Source organism: Salminus brasiliensis, chromosome 5, assembly GCF_030463535.1.
Source record: "Salminus brasiliensis chromosome 5, fSalBra1.hap2, whole genome shotgun sequence".
NCBI classification, from domain to species: domain Eukaryota; kingdom Metazoa; phylum Chordata; class Actinopteri; order Characiformes; family Bryconidae; genus Salminus; species Salminus brasiliensis.
The window spans coordinates 24,056,921-24,075,219 of record NC_132882.1 but is presented as its reverse complement, the minus strand read 5'-3'; positions in this window follow the sequence as shown (position 1 = coordinate 24,075,219).

Here is an 18,299-nt window from a genome sequence, read left to right as displayed (position 1 = left end):
GATATGATGGCTGAGTTCATTTTCCCTTCCCAGTCCCCCAATTGCTCACTAAATAAATCAATACTGTAAATAATTGGGAGATGGGTGTCTAAATAGCCTACTCTGGCTTGGAGGTATAACCAACACTGAACTGCAAGAGGCTTTTTTTCAGGTTCTTGCACATGACGGAGAGATTTGAGAGAATATTTGACACATGATCATCTTTCCAATTGCTGCTTTATTTTTCTCATAAACCCATAGTACAATGTTTTCAAGTGAACAGTAATTTTTGCATCATGTTACTGTGTTGTTTGCTGTCTTTTCCTCCAGGAAATCATCATATTTTCATTTCTGCCCACTCAAACTGAACTAATAGGTGCAGACATTTGCCAAACATACATTTCTACTGTATAAACTCGCTGACCACTATGAGATCCACCTACCTTACAAGTCAACTACATGAATGTACAATTATACATGAATATACGTTTTCCTGCAGAGTTTGTCAAATGTCCTCTATTCCTTTGATTATTGGTCAGTTTCTGACCACAGGACCACTTTGTGCCCAGTGGCTCAATCTTCACGGTTGCCCTAAAATGTAAAACGTGATGGCCAGAAAGAAAGCCAGGAGCTGTGTGATGGCCACAAGGAGAACCAGCCAATCAAGCTGATGCCAGCCAGCTGACCCTACCAAACCCTTCTACAGTCTCCTCAGCTAGCTAACCGCACACTGTGCTGACTGGACACTGAGAGGATCCAGAGAGGACAGCAACACTATCCAGTAATAATTCTTGTCACAAATCTAAAAACAACGCTAAGCTTGACTAGGCTAGACTATGCTATGCGGCTACTGCGAATTATCACTGTGATGTAAACCAGCCAATAAAATCAGCCTGTGTTGCCTTTTTTTTGTCCACAAGCCCACCATAAAGAAAATACCGACATTTGTTTACACGTTCTTTCGTGATACTAAATTATAAAAAAAATTAAAAGAGAAGTGAATGTGTGAAAAAAGGGTCTGTGGTCAGGGACTGACCAGTGATGGAGAACCAAAAAATGACCAACACAAATTATGCTTCATCAGATGAACTTCTTTCTCTGATCTGTGGATCAGCAAGGTGGGGCTACAAGGAAGTGGTTTCTAAAAAAGTGGACGGTGAGTGTGTGTTGGGTGTGTTGGGTTGGGTTACACAAGAGGTCATTGAAATTTACCTCTCTTTTTACCTTTTTGTCTCGTCTTCTCCTCGTGTGACGAAACATCTCATTAATTAGCCATCTCACAACCATGACATTAAGCTCTGTGGTTGGAACATCACATTAAGTGCTTTAAAAGTTGTTCCTGTGCTCTTGCAATGCTGCCTTTGCTGCCCACGCCGGTGTGAATCACAGCCTTAAGTGTGAGCTTCTCTGATAACAGTGCCAGAATGAAATTATGAGCCTGTGGAAATAGAGCAATCATACGGACGATCTTCATTTTTATGAGCCTCAGCACACACACAACCACACAGTGCCCTGCTTTATGAGCCGTCTTAAACCCATTTAAATAGCGGCAGTAAAGAAATGCAATTATTAATAAAACCCCTTATTGTTCAGTGGTGCGCATCTTATATCCCCAAGTCCAGGCAGGTTTGTGTGTGGTGTGTATGTGTGTGTGAGAGGGAATATGGTGGCATTGATATCATAATATTACATTGTAGAACAACATACATTATGGCGTCCGCCGCATGGGTGCACACACCGGCTCTGAAGCACATGTGACCTCCACATGGTTTTGCTGCAGTATAAAATCTATGAGGAGAGTTCATAACAAGAAGGAACAAAAGCCATATGAGCTTACTAAGCAGAACCCCACAATCAAATTATTCCAGTGACATGCTGTCTTGTATAACCATACAGGTTTAGGGTCTACACTGCATGTCAGTTGCCCTACTCAGTTGATGCACTTGCAGGCCACGTTATCAGAAAGGCCGACCTGGTAGGTTCCTCTTGCTGGTGTACAGTTAGAGAATTTATCCTGACCACAGAACTGCTCTTGACTGGGTGTTCTTGGATGGTACACCATTTTCTCAAGCAGGCAGCAGCACTAGTGGGTGTACAAACCCAGTAGCACAGATGTGACTGAAACCCAAGATGTAACCCATGTAATATCTGGCCAACAGCCATTCTGTGGTTTTAAAAAGGCTATGTAGACAGAGAAGCACCAAAGCAAAACCTGGAGTGAATCCAAAACACCCTAAACTCGCCGAAGACGACGCTAAAGGCCACATTTAGGTGTTTCATGATTTTGTCTTCCCTGTTATGGATTTTCACATGGTTTTCCACTGGGAGCAGCGATCAAACAATAGTAAGCAGGAATGAGCTGTTCAAACTGAAAGGAAAGTTCAGGAAATGGTGGGGATAGTAGTAGGGGATCATTAAGAAGAGAAAGAGAGAGATTGAGACAATGTAAGAAAGAAAGAGGGAGAGAGAGAGAGATGGGCCCATTGGTTTCTCACTGTTCTAGACTATTTGCTGCATGAACCATCTTTGCTTATTGACCAAAACCTGAAGCCTGCAGCATAAGTGGTTGTGTTTTAGCATACGTGATTAAATGGATTTTGGAAAAGCAAGGCAGCACTGAGCTACAGGGAGGCTTCTGTCAATTTGCAAGAGGCCTCAACACAAGCCAGAAAAAAAAATCCACTCTTAGGATGTAATTTTATTCTCTGTATGAGATTTCTGTTTGAGTACATCACACTTTCTCTCTCTCTCTCTGGTTTTCTTTGTCTCTCCCTCTCCGTCAGGAAAGGAAAGAGGGAGCAAGGAGCCAATTCCAGCAGTGACAGAAAACTGCCCACTCGTCCCAGGAAAAATTAGAAAAGCTGTTCCTGTTTTTATCTTTCAGATTTCCCGGGTTTTTATGGCTAAATGTGGAAAGGCACTGGAGGCCGGGCATGCTTTAAGCTACTAGAAGGAGAGCAAGAGAGAGAGAGAGAGGAAGAAAAAAAGTTAAGCTTCCACGTTGGCTAGCTGAGATATCGGCTATAAGCTGACAAGTAATTAAACCAGCATATCTATAACAACTGTCATCTCTTTTTTCTGTGGAGTCTGGACTCGAACCAAAGGCGAGAAAGGCAAAAAAAAAAAAAAAAGAGGTAAGGAGGAAAAAGGGGGAAAGGGTTGAGCGAAGAGAGAGAGAGAGAGAGAGAGAGAGAGAGAGAGAGACTTCATGTTATTGAGTGCGGGTTGAGTGTCTAGCACAGAGTGGCTCAGCAGACTTGGGCATTTAAGGGATTGTCCTGGAGATCAAACGGGTCAGAGAGCCCTTTACCAATTAACAGCAGGGAGAAGAACATCAAATAAAGGTGTACATTTCAGTGAAGCACTTTTAAGGGGGCCAGGCATGAAATGTATCTTAAGCCTGACACCGATTCAAAAAAAGGAGCTCTCACACTCATTTCCATGTTGTTTTGTATGAGTGTATGAAAATGATGTCATGCTACACCTAAATCTTTTCAAATTACAACCTTAGCAACAGTGTTTCTTTTGTTATTGAAAACTGTGATGAGAAATATTTGTTGATTACCTATATTCCATAATGAAGATGAGAAGAGAACTAACCAAAAAGTAACATTTGAAAATGACAACTACGACAAATTACACTTTTCACCAATGGATAGAAACAATAATGTGAAGGACTGACAAATTGACTACTTATTTTTCATTTGTTTGTGAATCTGTCCTGTGATCAGCACATACTAACTTTTCAAACCAGCCATTCGACTGGACTTTTTACATTTCACCCTCCTCTTGTTCGCAAGTAACCTTTAAAAAAATATCTGAAAATGTAATATATGACACTATATTCCATTTTCTAAATTCTGGTGGATTTTTCTGTTGGAGTTCTTTTAATTTCGCCTAATACTAAGCTGTATTATTCAGTAACTACAGGGACATTTGTACAAACTGGTGGGCTAATTTGTGGTAATAGAAGTTTGTAAAAACTCTTTTGGCCCACTAGCGGGCCATAGGTTTTTTAAGGGGCTAATCAAAGCAGCTGGAATCGCTGCAGCTGGCATCGAAAAACAGGTGTTTAAAACACTGTTTAAAAACCTAAAACATTCACAGAAAAAGGAGCATGTTGGTGTTTTGTTAGGAAGTTTTAAAACTGTCGTAGTTGTTCAAATGTTACTTTTTGTTTAGTTCTCATCTCATCTTTATTATGGAATATAGGTAATCAGCAAATATTTCTCATCATAGTTTTCATTAACAAAATAAACACTGTTGCTAAGGTAGTAGTTTGAAATGGTTTAGGTGTAGCATCATTTTCATACACTCATACAAAAACCTGGGAGGAGCCAAAAGTAAACATCCGCTGAATATCCAATATCGAACAAACTTTACCAAGCTCAAAAATGTGCACTCAAAATCACTGGAAAGTAAGACCACAAACCTCAAGAGACATGTGAGTACCAGAAAGTGACGAAACGGTAAGCTAATGTTGCCTTCAGATTTATAGAGGCAGGCTGTGCGAGCAATGTACGTCAGCCATGTTTACTTTGAATTAGTTTTATATTTTTCATATTTAGTTTTTTTAGTGTTGATAAGACATTGGCCAACGTTTAATCCATCATCATTAGCTTAGTCGTTCACTTGGACAGCAATTCGTACAGCCTCTGTAGCATTTCAAATACAGCTTAATTATTAACATAATGAAACCAAGGGGCTACTTATGAACAGAGTTTATCTTTGCCAAGTACTCAGATACTGTGAAACCATACTGTATGTGCACTGTAGCACTGAAATAAATGCAAAATGTATTTGAAGATCAAAAGGATCTCCTGGATTCCTTATGTAATTTCAGATGTTAAAGTGTTATTAAATGTAATATCATTTTTGGCCATTTCTTTTAGAAAAGATAGCAATAGATTTGCCCTCTAAAATCTAACATCAAAAATACATGAGTAAAATTACACTACATAAAATGAATTGACGAATGTGTTCCCTAAAACTGAACTAAATACTACTAAAATGTGACTAATGTGACTAATCCATTTTAGGTAAAAGACTAAATCAAAATCAACTGCCAAAATGAACACTGCTTAGCAACCAACATAATGGCAGCAACACTCGATCCTCAATCTCTTTTCTAATTAACTGCTTTTTACTCATGTTGGTTGTTTTGTTGGGTATTTTTTCAGGTCTGCTATGAGACGACCTGTGAGTGAGCTGTCCCAGCACTTTGTTGTCACTGAAGGTGCTCCTTTGCTGCTCACCTTCCATCCTTTTCACCATCTTTTTTTTTGACTCTTCTGGGGAAACAATGGCAGTTTTATCCCCTTTACTCTGTATAATTAAGAGTAAAGGAAAAGGATGGAAGGTGAGCAGCAAAGGAGCACCTTCAGTGACAACAAAGTGCTGGGACAGCTCACTCACAGGTCGTCTCATAGCAGACCTGAAAAAATACCCAACAAAACAACCAACATGAGTAAAAAGCAGTTAATTAGAAAAGAGATTGAGGATCGAGTGTGCGGGAGAGCCTCCAGCATGCATATCAACCAGGCCTTGGGGGCTCTCACCTGCTTACCCGCGGGCCAGAACACAAACACCAGGCGTGTTTCAAAAACAAGCCTCTGTACACACTAGCTTATAGGATTACAAAGATTTTGTATTGGGGGGGGGGCAAGTGTGAGCTTTGAATCTGCTTTACAAAGGTCTGTTGACCCCCAGAGGTCTTGCTAAAGACATTTTGAACAGATAAGTCTGTGTGTCATTTTTGCCCATTAAAAGGACAGGTGGAAAAAATGTACACAAAAACCTTATGCAACCATCTCCTTTACCCAAATGTAACCAATTAGCTGAGATGTTAAACCGCACTGACCTATGGGCACCATCAGGGATACAATCAGGCTGAACAGCGCAGCCAATCAGAATCGCCCTTTAGGAAAGAAGTGTGGTTTGATCTCAAACAGTAAAACAATGCACTTGGTGACGTTTATGTTGTTTTGTTTAGTGAACAATTTGGTGTTTGCAGTATTTTCTACAGCTACCTCACTAAGGTAGCAATTGATGTTCTTAAGAGATGTGACAGTAGCACTGTTTGAACACTGAACATTGACACTTTTCCTAGTCAGCCTTTTAGAAGTCAGAGCATGGCTCATGTGGTTTATTTTTATTTATTTTGTGTGTGTAAATATTTGGATTTCTAATCTGAGAAATAAATAAATACAATAATAAAACAACACGATTATTTTGAGGCTTGGAAACACCAGGTGATTTGATTGAGCCAATGGATGCAGCATGCATATTAGCAAATTAGCATTAGTGAAGCATTAGAGATGACATGAACAGATCGTTTTTACTCAATCAAAACTCGACTAAACATGGGTGATGGTGAACCTAAAAGGGCTACAGGCAATGTTAATAGATGTCATGAAGGTGCAGACACAAGAAGCCACAACAACAACCACTGGTGAGTAGAATTTTTTTTTTACAGACAGGTGGAAGCTGGTGATTGGTTGGGATTCCCCATTGAAAACATGGTAGTCTAGGATTAGTCTTAATCCCTATCTGGGAAACTGACCCCAAGTGAAGTAACATTCTTGATAGAACTTTGGCTAAATCTTTCATTCATCTGTATTTATCTGCTTATTCATACAACATTAGGTCTGTGAAATGGAATGATGTTGATTCATTGGTGAAGGTGTTGATAGCTGGAAGCAAGAGTTTGTGATTTCAGATTCTGAGGCTGAAATGTGTGAAGTGTCTGCTGCTTGCTGCTTGTGTGCAAGCTTTGGCCATCGTACACAACTGTGCGAAATTTTATATTCAGAGGTGTGTTTACATAGGCTGGCTTGAGAACCTTACATCTCAATCCTATGAGCTGAATAACTCACCTTGTGTTGAACACAAAATGGCATTGGCATTGTTGTGGAGCACATTAATGGGAAACTCTACGTTTCAGAGCACCCTCGCTGTAAAGTCAAGATGCCCCATAGCACCAGCAAAAGAAAACCTCTGGCGCCGTCCCTGAGTCCGAGAAAATTGTTATTTATCAGTATGTCAGCTGTGCAGCCTGAGTTTGCCCATGTCTAGTTTTTAGCTGACCTGAAATAGACTTGCTTATGCACTTATAAAGTGAAAAGTCAGCTCAATTTAAATTAGTTTAGCTCATAACCTACTTCACAGCTTTTGAAGTTTGTGGGAAAACGCACATGCACGACACAACATGCAGTTTAATACACTGTGGAAATTTTGCATGTATGAAAAAAACAGCATTTCACTATGATGTAGTATCTGAGATACTCCCTCAACAGCATGTCAACACTATCACCATTAATTTTTGTATGCTCCTTATGACTATTTTATAAAAATATCTAGTTAGCACATGGTGGGAAGGAGGGCGGGGGGTACTGTCAGTTAGAGGCATAATTAATGTTTGCCTCTTAAGCGAAGGGACTCCTTTCTCTGCAGCCGCAGAAACCCGCCATACCCAACGCTTCTGCTCCCTCCATATGCCTGTGGTGGGCCACGGGTGCCGACGGCGAGAAATAATCGTTTGTAATTCAGCGGAGCAATCGTAACTCATTTAGCTGTGTTGAGGGCTGAGGGAGGGAGACAAAGAGCTGAGCGTTTTTGCGCTGGAGCTCATTATGCCTGCTTTAAAACAATTTGCAATTCAAGGCCACACGGAGCGACGGCAAGAGGCAGGGGCGTTTGGCTTCAAAGACGAGGAGCTGGGAGTGACCCCATAGCCCATTTCTGGGGTCAGACCCCTGATGAGGACTGTGGAGACCCAATTAAGAGAAATTTGAAAACAATCCAACAAGAACTGCCTAGGCGTGCACAGTACACCCAGCCTGAAGGGTCCTGCGGTGTTTCCTGCTTCGGCAGAGCTGGATTAAGAAAGCATTTTGAGGGTGTGTGTTTTACCTAGGAACACAGGCCACACAAATACACTCATTCCCCACTCCTCCCTTGCACCTTGTGTCTTTGTGTTGCTGTTGACCTGATATGACTTGAGTGGTGGGCCATTCTCAACACAGCAGTGACACTGATGTGGTAGTGGTGAGACAGTTACAAACACAGAAGTATTAGGTCCTTATGTTTAGTAAAATGATGAAGGGTTTCAGTGTAGCCTCCTTCTACAGGCCCCTATAGTGGAATGGACTAGATAGATGTTTTTATAGCCTACTGGTTTAAATCTCTTGCCAAAGGAGTTCTGCAGTATGCATGTTTACACTGCACATAGTAAAATAGATCAGCATGTAGAATCAGTGCTTTCTGTGAGCTACCATGTTTTTTAGCACTATAAAAGATGTACAGGGCTTCCGTTGTTTGATTTGCTATGAGAAATTAAGCTAATTTAGAGAGTTTATTGTTTTTGTGGTTCTCTAAATCTAAGAAATATGATATGTAACATTCCAATTCACGTGTTATCTTGTTAAATATACATGTCTAATGCTAATAACATTTTTAGCTTGGAAAAGTCAGAAATGGTGGCCACAAGATAGCTCAATCATACTCAACTGGCGAACAGGTTCAATGTATTAATCTGTTTTGTTCTGGAATTTCAAGCCACCCTTACTGACCTAAACTAGTCGCCTAGTTAATAGCCTTAAAACCATCTGCCAAATACTGTGCAGGTCTCTTTTTTGCTGCCCAAACAGCTCTGACCCATCACATCTGAATGTTTCCTGTGGCATTTGGTACCCAGACATTAGCAGCAGGTCCTGTAAGTCCTGTACATTGCATGGTGAATGGCTCCCATGAACTGTAGCTCATTCACTGGATGTCCTTCCATGGACCATTTCTGAAGGGTACTGACCACTGCCTACCTGGACCTGCTGTTTCGGAGGTACTTTGACCAAATCATCAAGCCTATGTCGTTGCTCAGATCCTTACACTTTACTCTTTTCCTGTCTCCCACAACTTTTCACTTGCTGCCTAATATGTAAATCTAACAAGATAATCAATGTTATTCACTTCACCTGTCCGTGGTTTTAATGTTATAGGTGATCAGTGTCCTGTGTCAATTATACTCAGATATTAATTATTGTTTCTTAATTACCAAGTACTTTCGGGATGTACCTCCTCATTAATTACTAGAACGTAAAGGACTGTAAAAAAAAACAAAACAAAATAAAACAACTACCAGAGTTATTACACACACTATCACCACCCAAAAATATTCAACCAGAGCAGCATAGTGGTCAGTGACTGACCACTAATGAAGAGAAACAAGATGGATATACATAGCAAAGATTTATACAGTAATAAAGTAGATGTTAATTGTACTTCCTAGTTGCACAATCTTCACACAGTATATATTTATATATACACATATGCTGCTCATGTTGCCTCATTCAACTGGGGGTTGAATAAACTAAAGGTTCAAACCTGGGTTCATGGGGCATCTTTGGCCCACAAAAGTGGACATATAACGTGGTTGGTTCTCTGTGCAAATCCCAGCACATACAGTGACCTCGCACGTGTGAATCACCACCATGGGAGTCTCAGGTAATTAAAGAAGCATTCAATCATGGAAATGAAAGAGTTTCTATCAAATGGGCCACTGCTGGAATACTCATTAGCGTCTGTCTGTTCATTAGTCATCCCCTCGTTCGGCTTCTAGTGCTGAGCTTCCCTGACCAATGTGCATTTTCATACTACTGCCTGGTGTTCTTATTCTGTTAATCATGCCAAAATTCATCTCTTATGATAATACTGTATACACTCCTACTCAAAAACTGTACTGTCATATTGAAGTGGGTTGTTTATAGACATCGCCTTAACCAAATTTCCTCCACATTGGCGTGGGTTTTGTTTTCAGACATTGAAATTTTAAGCAATAGCTGGACACATTTAGCCCACTACATAGCATAGCACACTTAGCAGTTAGCATACCTAATTGGAAATGCTTAAATTAGTGATCTCCAGCTGACTTGCTTACATGGTTTCTCACACAGTGTGACACACTGTTATCTTCACCTATGGACAAAACTATTGACAGGCCTCAGGACTGTTTCCACTACTGTTCCAGGTTTTTTTTATGCAGCATACTTTTGTCCGTTTTTTTTTTTTGACAAACAGCAGCACACTCCAGACGTTCGGCTGTCCAACAATCACAGCCATCCCATCCTGCTGTGGCTTCCGCTCTGTTTTAAGGAGTGAGAAAGGCGGACCTCCAGGGTTGGGCGCGGGTGGCTGGTGCACCTTATCAGCAGTTCTGATTCTGACGGTGCTGACAGTGACACGGGTAATTCATCATGTCATCGGTGGCACTGACGGATGGAGCGGCACCTTGGCTGAGCAAGAGAGATGGAAGAGAGGCTCTCTGAACCCCGCCCGTCCTCTGTCTCCACCGTCTGTCTGAAATCACTCCCACTGCCGCTGAGCTTTGAGGCCTCGGCACCCTGACAGGAAATCTATGAGAACGCACTCGATCTGCGGTCACGACAAGTCGCCACGCAGCCGTCCAGTAACCTTACGATCATGAGGGGACCAGAGAGAGCGAGAGCAATGCAGTTGGGAGGGCCCGGGATAGCACCCATGGATTGCACCACAGTTGCAAAGACTAGTTGACTAGTCAATTCTAGGTGATGGAAAAGAGTCATGGCAGGGGGAAATTGACATGTTCCACAATGGCAGCATTCTGAATGTGTGAGGAAATATATGGGCATTCGAGAGAGAGAGAGAGAGAGAGAGAGAGAGATTTTATCACTGAGGATTTATACTGTCTGTATGTTTACTTCAGTACAACATTGTGGAAGGTGCCACATGAGATAGAGAGTTTCTAAATAATGTAAGTTTTGTGTCAAGGACCAACTGAGCGATATTCACTCAGTGATTGTTAGCGGTCACTAGCTAGTGATGTGCTTAAACAAAAATAAAATATGAAATAATATATATATATATATGCCATGAGCAAGAAAACAAAGGGATCTTCTTTTAACTTCCTTTCCTCTGTGACTTTACACTAAAGGTAGATCTTTAAACTCCAAGATCTCTATCCTCCTCTGTCCTTCAGGCTGTGACCCAGAAATCAATCGGAATCTGCCATATTTAAGGACGCATCAATTCTTTCAATGCGCCCTGAGGAATTAAGGAGAGAGGAGCGAGAGAAGGTTTCCCAAGCAAAGAAGTACACATGCATCCTACGCTGAAGACATTTTTTTATTATACCATGTAACCAAGGTCAGGTCATTGCAGGTGATGGGAGGGAACTGTGAACGAATAATGGAACATAGTTAATAGATGTTTCTTAATTACAACTACAGCAATATAAAAGTTTAGATCACTGAACTCCAGTGACAGGTGATGAAGGGGCCAACTGAGTGAAGGATAACTCATTTGGCATTGATTCATCTTATCTTTATATCACTTCCAAGAGGCAAATATTTAAGAAAAGTAAAGGAGGATGTACATGTAGAGGTATGTGATCCACCATGTATGTCACTCGAAAATGCTAATGCTAGCAAAAGAAATGAACACTGACACACACAATCAGCATATTTCAGTTCAGTTCACTTAATTACTCCTTACTAGACATTAATAATATATTTTAGCAACACTGAATTGTTGAGTGTTTCAGTGTTCTTTGCTGTTGCTAGCTGTCATAAGTAGCCCTTGTGGTGGAAAAAGAGACAGAAAACAAAAGCTGTTCCCCTCAACGTCTCTTTCCCTTTTCTCTCTTTGAAGGAATCTCTAATGATAATGTACATGATGACAATGACAATGTGGCACAGTGAATGAATGATAGTGAAAAAGCAGTTAGCATTGCAGTTCGCATAATTCATTTTAACTGGCACTCTTTCAGTTTTAGCAGTGATAGCATTGTTGGGTGTATTAGAGGGGAAACCCAGGCTCACAGTCATGACATGGTAAAATATGCCATACCGATATTAAAGTCTTTCAGCTTTTATTTCTTTTTACAACTTCAATTCATTGTAAACAGGGAGCTTGCTTATTTTTCTGCATGTGTCCCTTTGAAATGGCGGCAGTATCAAGAAAAATAGAGCCGGGCATTTTGCTCCAGATGGGATAATCAAAAGCGCAGTGTTCTCAGCGTAATAGCTGAAACTTTATTTCTCTATTTATCATTCATTTGAAGCAATATATGGGTCGCCGGTGTGGGAAAAGTAGCTTTAGTCTTTGAAAAATAATCTGTCACAGAGGTTTAGCAGAGGTGATAAAAATCAATAGCCTGAATAGAAAATTGCCCAGAAGAACTCGCAACAGCGGGCAGATAAGAGGAAAGATTAAGTACGCTGCTTCTCTCTCGCGCGCGCACTCTCTCTCTCTCTCTCTCTCTTTCTCTCTCTCTCCCTCCCTCCCTCTCCCTTTCTTCACTTGCTTCTTCGATTCTTTCTACAGGAATCTCACCCCTGCCATTGCGCAGTCTGACACTCTTAAAATGTTAGTGGTTAATTCCTGGTTGCTTGTGTCAATCTTTTGCCACCCCTGCTGTCCCCTGTCAAAGTTTGTCCAGAAACAAAGCCCCCATCCCTCCAAGTATAGGTGCTCAATAATCTACGAGGGGAAGATGTTATCACAAGGCCGAGGCAGCCTCAGGTTCGGTAATGTCTGGATCATCAGGGGCCAGGCCTCAGCACAGGCAGCCGCTGACCCTGATTTGTTTCACCTGACTGTTTGAGGCAAGATAAAGTTTTAGCAGCCAGACACAAGGTGTGGTTTCAGACAAAAAAAACAACAACCACAAAGTGGGAACGTGCCAGGGAGGTGTATGGTGGAGGCAAGAGGCAGACAGCTTCGCATGTGGTCACGCTGTCAGCACTCTCCTGACCCCAGCATTAAGAAACACGTCTCTCAGAGGCACGGTTCCAGTGCCTCGACAGCCGTTGGAGAAAAAAGGGGGGAAAAAAACAGGGCAGATAAACAAGCAAGAAAAACAAAACTGGTACAAAATTCAAACAAATCATTCAGCGCGCGCAGTACAAAAACAAACGCTGAAGTGTTTAATTATTTAAAGCTTTTGCATATTCAGAGTGCATAAAACAGGGAGAATTGTGAGAACAAAATGTGCATAAAGTGAATTATGTATCATAAAAAATTGTTTGTGTATTACAAATGAACAGTATTTTCCCTTTCCTTCTATTTACATACGGCTCTGTTAATGGCACATTGTCATGCGCAAGTTCCTACAAACGTCAACAAAGATGAATTCTTCTTGTTTTTGACAAACTAATCTTTGGAGACATGGATGTTTCTTTTGACAACATCATCTTCAGCACATTCCCACTTGGACGAATGAGTCACAAGAAAGCTCTGCAACAGTTCATCATGTTCTCCTTTGGATTTCAGAAGTTTACTTGTTGCTCGAACAGAGTTAACAACGGCCTTTGTTTCTTGCTGAGTTTAGAAAGGAAACGTGGCTTTCCCATGTGTTAATTCATAAGGGTTTGCTCTGTCTGTCCCCAATTGGGAAGGCAATCTCAGCATTCTTAGCATGTGCCACATGGTAAATCTGCAGAAGACAGCTAAAGATGGCTAAAGTAAAGAGTGTCAAATCAGTGTATTTCATTACTGAGCTTTGTTTTTATGGTTTTGCTACACTTGTTAAATACAACTATTTAATTATGCAATTAATTATATTGGAAGTTCAAATCAAATCACTTTCGTTGTCACGTCACATTACACAGGTGTAAAGGTGAGTGAAAAACTTGTACACCATCCCTCAAAAAAGAGCACATATTTACAAAATAGAAGTACAAAATATTTACACATTAACTTATACTATACATATACACACTCTATACATACTCTGTATATACCCTCCATTTACAATATCCACTGGTTTAAAGCAGTTTAAATGTACAGGTTTGATATAATCTGAATGTTTACATTACTTACAAAAGGCACTGGATGGGTGTGAATTCAGGTGTTACATATTGAATTAGATTTACAGTACCAGTCAAAAGCTGTGCTGATCATCATCTTTAAAACATTCGCTCCAAATGCTGGTGTGACCATATTTACCATATTTTTGTTTTCACAAAATAGGACACTGGGGACACATGAGTATCCACTGTAGTTAGGAAGCGGGGCTGGTGAAGGGAGGTTGGGGGGTCAAGTATAGGCCTAAGTTGGAGGACTATGGCAGTGTGTATGTGTGAGGGTGGAAATACCTCTCAAACCATGCAACTACAGTATGTTTCTGTACATTAATACATACACATTTAATTGTTCAGCAAAACCATAATCATCCTTAAAGAGCCTATATGACCAAATCATCTCCTTTCAGTTCATACGACTCAGGCCTAGTTAAAACCCCCATTCACGACATCCTAACTTCAGTGGATACCATGTGTCCCCAGTGTCCACATCCAAGCAAGACATATAAGACAGGATACACCATATCTGCTCCTTTGATACCAATGATGTTTTTAAGATTTTAGAATCCCAAATCTAAAATGTCCAAAATGTCTTTGCCTGTCTTTGCCCCTCCCCGACACACACACACACACACTCAAAAAAGCATGGCTGTCTCATGAAGTAAGCAAACAATCTTGACTGTAAGGTGCACAGATAGATTCATAGTTAAAGATGTGTGTACCAGCGTGCTAGGAACACACACACACACATCCAGTACTAAACTAATGCTAAGCTTATCACTCAAGAACACATTCGCTACTGAGGAGACTGTTCAGTCTCTTGATCATCACTCAAAAGAGCTCAGTAACACTGAGATAATTACCTGAGGCTTACAGTGATTCATCAGTCCACTCATGCTTTAGTAGAGCTTAGTAACAAATAAATGTCTTAAAATCGTAAAAAGAAGCTGTATTCTAAATGCTGCTTTTTTTTAAATATAATGTGGTCTAAATAGCAATATTTTTAATTTAAGATATTTATAAATTCTGAATATGTTTTCCCAGTATTTGTATTCTCATATTACATCCCAGCCTTATTTATAAAAAATAAACATTTTTTGTTATTGCCGACTTGATAACTGTGACTTCTGAGGGCTAATGTGCTTCCCCATTACAACCACAAAATTAAGAGCGAAGAACTATCAGAATGTTGATAGTGTCTTAAAAAGAATGAGCGACGGGGGGCCCTGTAGCAGAGATCACATAGTGATAGTTTGTAAATGCCTGTCCGATTTGGACAGGACAGACAAGAATGGTTGGCTTGGCCAGCAAGAATTCATCAGAGCTGTACCGTCAGCTGGTTCCACTCGAGCTTCAGCTCGCATTAGCACTCGTTTAACATCACTGGAGAGAAAACTGTGACCTGCAGAGAAAGTACACGGAGAAACGTGTACGATACAGCACTTATGCCTGGTACCCCTCAGGCAAATAAGCCCTCCCTTAAGCCTATGCATGGGGAGCGTTTTGTTTTATTACCTTGAAAGATAAGTCAGGGAGGGTGGAGAAGAAAAAAAAAGACTCTTAAGTACCTGGGGAATTAAAATATCATATCAGTGTCTCCTCTCAGTTTCATGCCGGGCACCTAATTATAACCGTGTTTTAAATTGATCCTAGAAGAAAGATGGGTTCAAGTGCAAATTAATTTCAGATTACCACAACAAAGACAATCAATTCTCGACGAGCTTGCCAGCAAAATGCTTTCGAGAGGGCCCAAGGTCCCTTCCCGGCCTCGCTGGCAATTCGTCGAGAAACAAAGACCTTTTTCGGCTTAAATTACACTAATGATCCAACACGGTGCCCATGCCTACCTGCTGCCCCCCCCCCCCCACTCCACCACTTCCCCTAGACCACAGTCTCAGAAGTACAGCTCATTAACGAGCCTATCAGCAGGAGAAACTTGCTCGACTTCATTAAACGAGCCCCGAAAGCTCGACGGCACGGCCAGCTCTGTCATTTACGCCCAAGAAGTCATTCTGCCCTGGCAGGCTGCAGCAAGGTCAACGGCGAGAAGGCTCAACTTTAGCAGCATTCCTTTTCTTTTTTTTTTACTTTTTGTTAGAGTCTCTCTTTCTGTCTCTCTGTCTCTCTTTTTTAAAGTCAACATTTGTCCAAAGTGAAGGTCAAGTGCACAACTGGCACTGGTTAACCTTGCTGTTTACTGCACCCTTTTAGAGAATGGTCTAAGGGTGAGGGTCTAACTGAGTAATTAATGATTGAGGTTGAACAAAAATGTTACTAGCATTGCGCACTGGGCACCTTGCCGAATATTCCAGCTTTACAGTAGTGATCAAAATAATGATATCATGATTGTTGGAGTACCAGCAACCTCATATCTCCAGCGACTTTACAGGAGGAAGAAAAAGCCTTCCTAACTTTAAATGGAAGTCAGTGTAAAAAGACTTTATTTACATGATTTTTGTAATATGTCAAAATATGAACAACAACAACAATGGAGATACAAAGTGATGATATAACAGTGTCATAACAGTGGAATTGTGATAACAGTAACAGGTTATGGAATACAGCACGGTGCATGTTATGATACTGTTCACATTGAGCTGTATAGTGTAATTCAGCACAGCTCAGTCAGCGGGAGGTCAGTGTTGTACTACTGTAAAAAGGCTGACTGGAGAGCTTTATTACAGTGAGTAAGAATGATCTCACATGGCACTATCTAACACAGTGCAGCTCTACCAGTCTGCCACTAAATATGCTTTTCTGGTTTTCCATTATTGAGTGCAGGGTATGTGAGGTATTGTCCCAAGTGGTTGGCAGCTTTTTAAGGGCTGTTCATTCTGCCACAACCTCCAGAGAGGTAACCCTGCTTTATTCTTAATTCAGAGCCTGCTTAATCAGAGTGTTTTTTTTGTTGCTACCGTTGCCCCAGCATACAAAGGTGTAGAAGTTCCAACAACAGGTAGAATGTCCATAGGGGTTGGACAATCTACACACCGAAGGACTTCGGGATCCTGTAAAAAGTTCTGGCCTTTTACTTGTACACTACGTGGGTGTTAGGACAACAGTCTAGTATGTCGTCTAAGTGAACACCTAAGTACTTGTAAATGTCCCACGTCCGCTCTATCAATGGTGACTGGCGACTGCTTAGTTTCACTGATGTTAAGCTGCTGGTGGTGCCATTTACATCAGTCGAAAAAATACCTTCACTAGCTTGCCGTATTCATACTCCTGTCCACTTCTGATATGCCCCACAATGTCATCAGAGAATTTCCAAAGATGAAGTCCAAGGTGCACAGATTGAACAAGAATGGAGCTACAGGCCTGTATCTGAACGCACTGGGTATGACCAGTCAGAAAGTCCATTGTCCATGAGATGAAGGATTCATCCACTGCCATAGGTCAAAGCTTCCCTTAAAGCAAAGCAGGCTGTGTGGTTTGAATGCACTGAAGAAATCAAAGAACATGATCCTCACACTCACTGCAAGTCCAGTAGGAAGGTGACTGAATTATCCACTCCATTACCACCTTCTAGCCACTATGCAAACTACAGAGGCTCAGCTAAGCTACAGAGATGGTCTCAGGTGAGCCAGTACCAGCCTCTCCAGTGTCTTCATTAGGTGAGATGTCAGCATTTATTGCTGTCGAATGCCTTTTCTTGGGGACAGGAACCACACAAGACATTTTCCACCCGACTAGGACTCTTTGCTAACTGCAATTCAGGTTAAAGATGCAGCTTTCCCTGAGTTTCCTCAGGTGCCGCTCGTTAGATGAAGTATATCCTTCTTCATTTAGGATCCAGTCTTATATAGGAAGGAAGAAATCACATCTAGTGCATTTTTCTACTTTGCCCTGATCTATTGGCAATGCAGACCTGCATGGGCCTGAAGATCATCAAAGCCAATTTGCAGCCTGACACAGCCTCTTCTTTTTAAGGCTGCAGTCTTGATTTCATCTCACCTCAAGTGCTCCTGTTCTCTTTCCTCAATGGCCGTTTTCCCTTCCCCTTCACTGCATTTGTGTTGAAAAGCTCAACACACCAAGGCTCGCCTCCCTGTATCCACTCATCCATCCATCCATCCATCTATCCGTCAGCACTGGCTCTATAGAAACTAAACATCTCCCTCAGTCCCTCTGGGAACGTGACCAGAGTGGAACGCTGAAAAAAAGATTCAAGTCAAGCTTCATTAGCTTCTCATTACCTTTGCAAACTGAAAGCAAGACAGGGAGAAAGAAAGAGAGAGGGAGAGAGAGGGAGAAAAAGAGACTGGAGCACTAGGCCATGGGAAAGCCAGTCGAAATCCCCTTTTGAGCGCGTGCACACTGAAGCATGCAGATCGCCCTTCGCCAAGGGAATTAAAGTTTTATTTCCATTCCAGTAACACAATAATCCCATCATTAAAGGCATTGTTTAAAGTCGAATATGCTATCGCTTACCGCTGCCTGAGTCAATTTCCAGCCCTTCAACTGCAAGTGGCAAGTTTTATAAACCTG